The following is a 9,584-nucleotide window of genomic DNA, read 5'->3' as shown; positions in this document are numbered from 1 at the left end:
AAACAGTACAATTTCTTAGTAAAGTATCCAACAATAAGAGAAACCTGAATGCAAAAAATTAATTTGTGTATGTTGTGTGATAATAACTTTTGAACTCTAACTTTAAAAATATGAGCAATTCTTTTTTACATTTTCTCCCTGTTTAAATGGTCATACCAATATCTTAGTCTGCTATGTTGTCAAACGACATAGAAAAATATTTGTGAAAAGTCTTTGTTGCCTATTAATTGTGTGGTACATAGCACCTAATCTTATAGCTCTTAATCCTATACCACCTAAAGTGTGAGTGATTAGGTGCTATGGAACCCCACACTATTAATTAATGAAAATTTGCATTAATTATTGTTGGCCCAATTGAGGTTAAAATTACCATTCATATTTTACGAACAAATCGATTTTTTTCTGCAAAAGAAAAGCAAAATTTAAGTAAATACATAATGCAATATTCGTGTACAGTCTAAGAATAGAATCGTTAAATTTAAGTTGAAATTCAACGTAGAGCAACAGATGGAATGAATGAAGATGAACATTAGTAGGCTTATTGCGCTTGTAATATTGATTGACTTCAGTGTTCCCAAGCGGGGGGGAAACGACAAACCCGCCTCGGGAGAAACATTTGCGGCTATTCGCTTAAAGTTATAAATACTTCAATAACTACATTAATTGTGTTATTTTCCAATACGTGATATAGTAAAATATAACAGAACTGTTGCACTTACATCAAACATTGTTACTTTAAGTACAATGCCAATTACGTAAAATCCCAAACAATTTTAATAATTATACAAATTATTATATTTAATTATTATTTTAAAATGTTTCAAATTACTATACGACGACAATATACATATATTAACTAGTAGAGCGAGGGAAAGCACTCGAAAATTACTTCAAAACAAACAAATCACGAAATTAAAAAAAATTTTACTGCACTCTAAATTACGCTGAGTAAATGTCCATAAATAAAGCAAATTACACATTTTAATTCGAAAAGATATTTGGCTCACACTACTTGTCACACGAAGATTTTAAGTTCGTATGAAATGCATGTATCACAGTGGTTAGCATAGAAAGTCTAGGTCCTAAGTCCTAATTATGTTTTTATGGGCAGAAGATGATGGGCAGCTATGATTTAGTGCTGAGAACCTGTCATCATATTCACTAGTCATGTTGTTTCTCTTTTGCTTGACGTAGCGATGTGTTAAAGATTTAAATTTTGTGAATTTATAATATGCATCATCTGGAGGTTTTCATGCATTGGCTTTAAAGACTTGAGTTTTGCATTTAATCGAAGAAACTTTTTAGAATTATTTGCTTGGATTGTTTTTAGATTATTGCATTTAAGCATGTGCACAGCCTTTATACAGATTTTAGATTTATTCGGTAATCATATCGAAAATATAGATATACCTTAACAGTATATTTGTCCGGGAGGAAATTGTTATTACAAAAATTGCAGAGTATGCGTTTCTTAATTAATTCACATTTTACATTCTATAAAAAAGAGGTAAATTGAAGGGAAAATCATTTTAATGACGTCCAAAATAGTTTTAACTCCAGTCACATATATGAAAATGAAATGAAAAATGTCTTTATTGAATACAAAGAAAAACATTCAATTGACTAGGTTAGGACTATTAAGTCCTCTCTTACACCTAACCGTAAATTTATTATACTATTAGTGTAAAACATTCATGCCTCATGCTTTGATAATAAAACATTTACATTTTTGTAATGTGTGGGTGTACAACGATTTTGCGCTCAGTAATTTTATTTGTTCTCCAGCTGTTATAAAGTGGGAGCAGGGATTTTCTTCCGTTGTTGTGGCCACACTGAGTGGGTGGGCGAGAAAGGTGGGGGTGTTTTACGTCAAAGTAAGGGTGCAACCTGCGTGGCCATACACTGCCAGGAATAGAGTGATTAGTAATGTAACTGTGACGTATAATTATCAGCCTTCAATTCACTGCCAGGTATTGTTCTTGTATACACTAGACTTATCAGTTGTACTAGACACTGACCTTTATCAATAACTGATAATACACTGGGATCATGATGTTAGCCCTGGTTGTTTAATTCGTAACAAATTTGATAGTTTTATTTGATTCCAATAACAGATTCTAAAAAAAATCTGATCGTTGCAGTTATAAGCAATAAATATTAATGAATACAAGTTCCTTATTTTTTAAATTGCTGTAATAATTTCATTGCTTATACGTCAATGTGTGATTATATAGGGATAATAGGCGACCACTTCAGTGCATTATCTTTAATAAATAGCGTTTCAGTAAAATTTTATAAAACATAAACACATTATAACATTCTTAACTATAAAATACTGTTTTAATACAAACCAGCCTTTCAAAAGTAGGAAACGTTTATTTAATGTTAAAGGTGAGGCGCTCAAGTTAAATTTATCGAAATAAACAGAACTTTAGTTTTAATCACGTAACTATATCTTAGGATTAATAAAAGCACAATTAGGTGGTGTACGAGCAGTTAAATTAAACGATGTATCGTTAGATTCCTAGCAAAGTTAACGTAGTAGTGTTCATAATTCAAAAGCGACGTAACGATCTCGCATATGGATCGCTGCACTACTGGTATTTTAAGCATATGTTTTTCTTTATTAATCTTCCCTACACTAACATATATGTGGATGTATTTTACGTATAAATATCATCGCAAAAACGTAGCGACGCTGTTTATCAGAAAATTGTACATCCATACATAACGTAATCAACAATTTCAATCAAATCGAGTTTCAGTTTATTATTGAAAGGTAAATTTAGAGTTTAAATTTCATAACTAAAAAATAAAACAGCCCCTCGTGTAACTGTACTGTAGTAATAGAGAGGAAGGGAACTGACTGGCATGGATGTCAAGTCTGTAGTATTTTGAAGATTGTAGGCATTAGCTGTAAATTTCTCGCAAACAACTTCAGATTCACAAAATTAGTTTTAACAATCTGTATGAATAAAAATTAAATCCAGTTCGTTGATGGTCGCGTTATTTGAGAACGGATTGAACGGTTTGGTTGTTTTTTATTCCTAATATTCTAAATTAGTTTTGAATGGAACAAATTGAAAAAGTTGAAAATACGTGTATAGATTCCGCAGTTCTCAGGGAAATGGGAAACTAAACACCAAGCGTTTCGAGAGGTACGCCAATTTGGTTATTTTTTATTCCTAATATTCCAAATTAGTTTTGAATAGAACAAATCGAAAAAGTTGAAAATACATGTATAGATTCCGCAGTTCCCACGGAAATGGGAAACTAAACTCCAAGCGTTTCGAGAGGTACGCCAATTTGGTTATTTTTTATTCCTAATATTCCAAATTAGTTTTGAATAGAACAAATCGAAAAAGTTGAAAATACGTGTATAGATTCCGCAGTTCCCACGGAAATGGGAAACTAAACACCAAGCGTTACGAGAGGTACGCCAATTTGGTTATTTATATTCCTAATATTCTAAATTAGTTTTGAATAGAACAAATCGAAAAAGTTGAAAATACATGTATAGATTCCGCAGTTCCCACGGAAATGGGAAACTAAACTCCAAGCGTTTCCAGAGGTACGCCAATTTGGTTATTTTTTATTCCTAATATTCCAAATTAGTTTTGAATGGAACAAATTGAAAAAGTTGAAAATACGTGTATAGATTCCGCAGTTCCCAGGGAAATGGAAAACTAAACACCAAGCGTTTCGAGAGGTACGCCAATTTGGTTATTTTTTTATTCCTAATATTCCAAATTAGTTTTGAATAGAACAAATCGAAAAAGTTGAAAATACATGTATAGATTCCGCAGTTCCCACGGAAATGGGAAACTAAACTCCAAGCGTTTCGAGAGGTACGCCAATTTGGTTATTTTTTATTCCTAATATTCCAAATTAGTTTTGAATAGAACAAATCGAAAAAGTTGAAAATACGTATATAGATTCCGCAGTTCCCACGGAAATGGGAAACTAAACTCCAAGCGTTTCGAGAGGTACGCCAATTTGGTTATTTTTTATTCCTAATATTCCAAATTAGTTTTGAATAGAACAAATCGAAAAAGTTGAAAATACGTGTATAGATTTCGCAGTTTCCACAGAAATGGGAAACTAAATTCCAAGCGCTTCGGGAGGTATGCCCTGCAAATAGCAATAACACTAGTATTTTCTAACTTCTACTATAGCAGCAATTCAAGCCATAGTATTAATTAAATATTCTTAAAAAATACAATTCAATGAATACAAATGTGAATATGAGCATATAAAGTACTATACTGAAATTTGTATTACTTTTGACATTGTGGCACGAAATGTTTATAGTATCTGAGCTGAAGCGATAGAACAGAAGGGCCGTGTACTTAGACTACTTAAAACAACATTCCATCAGTGACTACAATATGAGGAGATATACGGGCGCTGTAAATAAATAGCCAATGCAGCCTAAATAGAAACACAAAACAATGCAGCAGAGTGAAATTCTTTACTAAATATCTTTCAATTACCATAGTTATCTAAGGAGTACTTGATACTCCATTTAACAGGGATATACTTACGTCGTCCCAATTATTCAATAGGAAATTGCGTGCGGAGCCGCGGGAAACAGCTAGTATGTTATAAAAACCAAACAGAAACAGGATTTTTCCGGACATTTGCCATCGTTCAGTGATCCAAACATTCAGTGACACTACATTTCGAGATCTGCAATTTGATCAGAAAGGGATCTTCACCTGAAGAAGAGATCAGATTGCAGATCTCGAAACGTAGTGTTACTGATTTTTCTTCTATCACTGAACGATGTCAAATGTCCGGAAAATTCCTGTTTCCTTCATAATCTTTCCATCGTCAAGTATTGCTTATAACTTAAATTAAATTAAACTATCCATTAATATAGTCCTTCCAGCTCAGTAGGAAGAAGTAGACAATTTTGTGACAACTGAAACATTTATTATCATGGGATTTACAAGAAATCGATATTTCAAAAACCGTTATAAATACAAAACAAATTTTAATTACAAAATGTGTAGTAAATATTATGAGCATTCCAGAATATTTGTTGTATTTTTTATAGGTTTAAAGTTTGAACGTCCGCCAGATTGAAACGAAGTGACTTACCAACCTTACCAACAAGCGGGTTTTTGCGAAACTTTTTGGGACAGTCTTAGTTTCCCAAAGTGCCTTATATTAAATGTAAAACTGGGGGTACTTTTGGGTTCTAGGGGTCATGTTCAATGAAGTTATCTAGAAAATTTAAAATGTATACAAAATCTACTTAAAATAATATAAACACTCAGGTTACCAATAAAATTAATGTTTGTTGCGTACAAATCTTGTAAAAATAAAACATTTATCGTTCTTCAGCTGAATCTTGTTTATGTGAGCCTCGGTCTTGACCTGCCGATTAACTCTTAAATCGTAAGTTGTGGGTTTAGCACGTAACCGTACACGAATGCACAAATTAGTTTTGAATAAAACTCGGAAAGATACAGTAACTTCAAAGTCAATTGAATTACAAATAAATGTTGTTTAGCTTTTCCGTTGGTAGTTAAACCAGTGACAAAGGTCATCATTCACCGACTACGATATATATAGAAAAAGGGTATTGAAGGGTATTAAAAGACTCGTATCTTGGGTTTTATATGTATTTATAAAACCCAAGATACGAGTCTTTTAATACCCTGCAATACCCTTATTCTATTTCCTTACATTAATTTCTCTAAGCGAGAAATGTTTATGGAATAATTTCCTACCAATTTGGGTAAACTAGAGTTTCAGAAATGTGACAATCTTTATTACAAATTTTTTAATTTCTTAAAACGTACCCTCGTCGGTTTTGTAAAAGTAAATGTAATAATGACATATTTAAATTTTAAATTTGATAATAAAATTCCAATAGTAAACAGTTTCTACGTAGTACTGTATCTTAATTTAAAATTACTAATTCACTTTAATATATTTAATTTTCATGTTGTGCACATAACCTATATCAGTATTAATTTGTCAAACTAAATGTTACACTAAAGTAGATATGGTTTGTTTAAAAGGTATTTAAATTTAGTTTTATGGATTTATTTTAATAGGGTTATAGCAATATTATATTTATGTGTAATATATGTTTTCATTTGACACAGTAAGTTTAATTTAGCTTAGTAATACCATATGTTTGTGAACTTATCTGTATACACGTGTTAAACCATCTACCAATTTTTTAAGTTGGTATGATTGTGTTAGAGTTTTTTTTCATTTAAATTTATTTTATTAAATTTTTATAATATAAAATATAAATTGATTCAACGCATTTATTAGCTTTAAAATAAAATACATGTTCGTACTGAAACAGTCATAAAATTGTTATGCCACTTTTCCTGAAATTTGATTTAATACATTAATGACGTGTGTCTATTGTATACACAAAGACGTATAACCTACCCCAGGATGGTAGTTGTGAAAACTTAAAAAGTAAAAACTCAAGATTTTTAGTCGATATTTTAGGATGTAAAGTATGTAATATCGTATTGGACGCTAAAATAAAAAGAATATAGGCCTACTGTTTCAAATTAGGCTTTGTATACTAAAACTTACATTTATAAAAATAGAGGTGTTAAAACTGAACACTACAAAAAAACTCAAAACAGTTCTCAGAAAACACATGAAGACTGTTGGTATGATTTCTAAAAATAATCGTCATTGCACTAATAATTTCAGTTTACTACAATAAATTTGTATTTCCTGCTGATATTCCACGAAATATATTTTATAATCTGTAATTATTAGTCTACGTTCTTATTTTATTTATTATACGTTATCCCCCATTAAATTATTGTTTATTCTTAATTTTAGTTGCAAAAAATTATTAAAAAGACTAGAACATAAAAAAATTTACCTCAATAAACGTACTTTTATTACAGATAGATTGTTTTATACTATTTACTCTTTCTATTGCATTTGGTAATTCTTATACAGAATTACCTTATACAGAGTGTCCTAGAACCCTCTATCAATGATTTTATGTGTTATAGCTATACCAGAGAAAAACGAAAATATCAATTCAGTTTTCTAACTCAATAATTAGCCATACAGCCGCATAATAAACTAATTTTTATTTAAGAATGGCTTGTAATAAGTTGAAATTTGGTATATAGATACTCACAGGAAAAAAATTTTCCACAGACTTCTTTTTCAAAATAGCAGTATCTTAAAAACTTTAAACGTAAATATCACAAAAATTACACATGACGTAACATAAAAAGTAACAGATATCATAATTTATTTTAAAAAATCTCATTCAAAATCCAACGGTACCAAATATAAAAAAGTCTATTAATAAAATTAAGGGAGATAGGCTAATTGGCTTTTGAAAATTCTAGTACTAATGAGTATTTTACTTCTGGTGAGTGACAACAATCAGCTGTTTTAAATGTAAATGCTTCAATCAGCTGATTATAATATAACATTAGTATTATGGTGATAATATGCTTATCAATTGTAGGATTTTAGTTTATTTATATTTAACGCAATAAATTAAGAAATATGTAATATTCTATACTTTAAATGTCTGTAATTCCTAATGGTGTAAGAAATGTCTATTGTTTTGTTTTCAATAAAGTTATTAAAGGACATGAATTTAAAATTTTAAAAAATAATCCCAACCAAACTCAATTGCACCACCTTATCAGTCTAATCTTATTCCATTTGTACATTGCGACCGGAATATTTATTTCAAGATCGTTTCAGTACTGCTAAATTTACATTCAGTAGAATCAAATATCTTTACCGTTAACTACAGAAGAAGAAATAATCTTTTAGTTACACTTTGACGAATGAGTTATAAAGTTTGAAGTTACTACAAAAACTATCAACCATAGCATGGGCCCATAAGTACAATAAGTTACAAAAAGTCGTGAGTGCGTAAGTCTTGCAATATTTTGAGTTATAAAAACGTGTACAGAAAATAAGTTATAACATGACTGTTTTAATACTATTAGACCAGCTGTTAAAAATATACACTACTAGTAGTTACCAGCGGCTACGCACTATGTTACGTGGGGTTTGCACCTGTATGAGCACTAACTTCTGGTTCGAGTGAATTATATTTCCGACGCCAATGTTGAGTTTGCCTTGTTGCCACGATCAAGAAAATCTATAAAAAAGTGTATATTTATGGTCATTACAATTTACTCTGGTCCGTATTTATTGTTCCATAACTGATTTTATCTTGTTTCCCGATCAAGAATATATATAGCCTATATCAGATCAGAGAAGCCTAATTTTATAAAAAGACAACTAAGTCGGGTTTTATAATATGGTTATTTAAATGAAAGTAAAACTTAGATAGTAACTTTGTCCTTTATATCTAATACTTAATATTTGCAAAAAATGTACAGTTAAAGTACATTGAGAATGACACTATTTACGTATTACACTCTTATGCATTTCATTTTACGTTCTTTATACACTCAAAAATATTTTAAATATATTAGAACATTTAAAGCTGAAATTGGTACATTAGTTCAGAAGCACAGTCCAGCGAACTTTCATCTAGTATAGTTCTTGCTGACTGCTTCAAAGAGAGTCTTCGGAGTCAAGTTCTGACTATCTTATGTTTTAGGACATTTTATAAATTAGCCTAAATGATTACTCACCCATTTCACTGGAAATCTAAAAACGGCGACAAAACGAATGGTTGATTCCTTAGAGGATTTACACACTATAAATGTATACAAATTGAAAATAGTTGTTAAATTAATTAAACATATAGTTGCGTTGTCGTAAAACAGGTTTATAGCATTATACAGGTTCTGTGCATCCATATTTTTATACTTTAGGTGCCAAGATTAGATTTTTCGCTACTTTAAAGACCAGTGGGGTTATAGCCCGAAAAGTTTTTTGTATTAAGAATATATTCATCCCAGGGTCCGTAAGAATGTCCATGTAAAGTTTCAGTACAATCGGTTAAGTAGTTTCGCGTGAAAGCAAAAAACAAACAAACAAAGGTACTTTCGCGTTAAAATATTATTAGTATTAGGATAGAAAAATGATTGTACTAAATTTGCGATAACTGTTCAAGTGACTTTGTGCACGTGTGTTTGTACGTGTCAAAATGAATATTTGTTTACTAATTAGAACATGTTCGATCAGACCTCCATCTACGGACAAAATGTATGTAGGATGTATGTTACAACAGATATAACAAAATTGTCATCAATATGTTTGCACGATAAAGAAAAAAGTTTTTACAATACATTTTTTTGTCGCTAATATTCATTGCTCTATAATTTTACCAGATCCTTTTCCAAACAAAATACCAAATAGTTTTATTAAAATAATATATATATATATTATATATATATATATATATATATATATATATATATATATATATATAATAAAAAAACAATCGTAAATTATTATTTTATGATTTCTAAATGGTAGATTTAAATACCGTTATTAACTGATCATGTTATGGTGACAAAATTATTGCTTCTCCTCACGGCGTAATTAAGCAGTTTTAAGCGTACCTAACCACTTAGGTGCAGTTAGGTGGGGAGGGGGAAGTGGGTCGTCCTTCTGTTTGTCTGTCTGTCTGCTGCTCCTGC

General features: G+C 30.5%; 1 protein-coding gene across 1 annotated transcript in view; it reads left to right on the top strand.

Moving 5' to 3' along the window:
* Positions 1-1,842: 1,842 nt before the first annotated feature.
* LOC124357834 (elongation of very long chain fatty acids protein 4-like) overlaps positions 1,843-9,584 on the top strand; it is a 28,715-nt gene continuing 20,973 nt past the window's right edge. The window contains exon 1 of the mRNA XM_046809901.1: positions 1,843-1,970. The gene's annotated coding sequence lies outside the window, so the exon portion shown is untranslated. The remainder of the gene's footprint in view (positions 1,971-9,584) is intronic.

This window comes from Homalodisca vitripennis, chromosome 3 (genome assembly GCF_021130785.1).
Source record: "Homalodisca vitripennis isolate AUS2020 chromosome 3, UT_GWSS_2.1, whole genome shotgun sequence".
NCBI classification, from domain to species: domain Eukaryota; kingdom Metazoa; phylum Arthropoda; class Insecta; order Hemiptera; family Cicadellidae; genus Homalodisca; species Homalodisca vitripennis.
The sequence above is the reverse complement of the archived record's forward strand: the minus strand, read 5'-3'. Positions and strand labels throughout refer to the sequence as shown.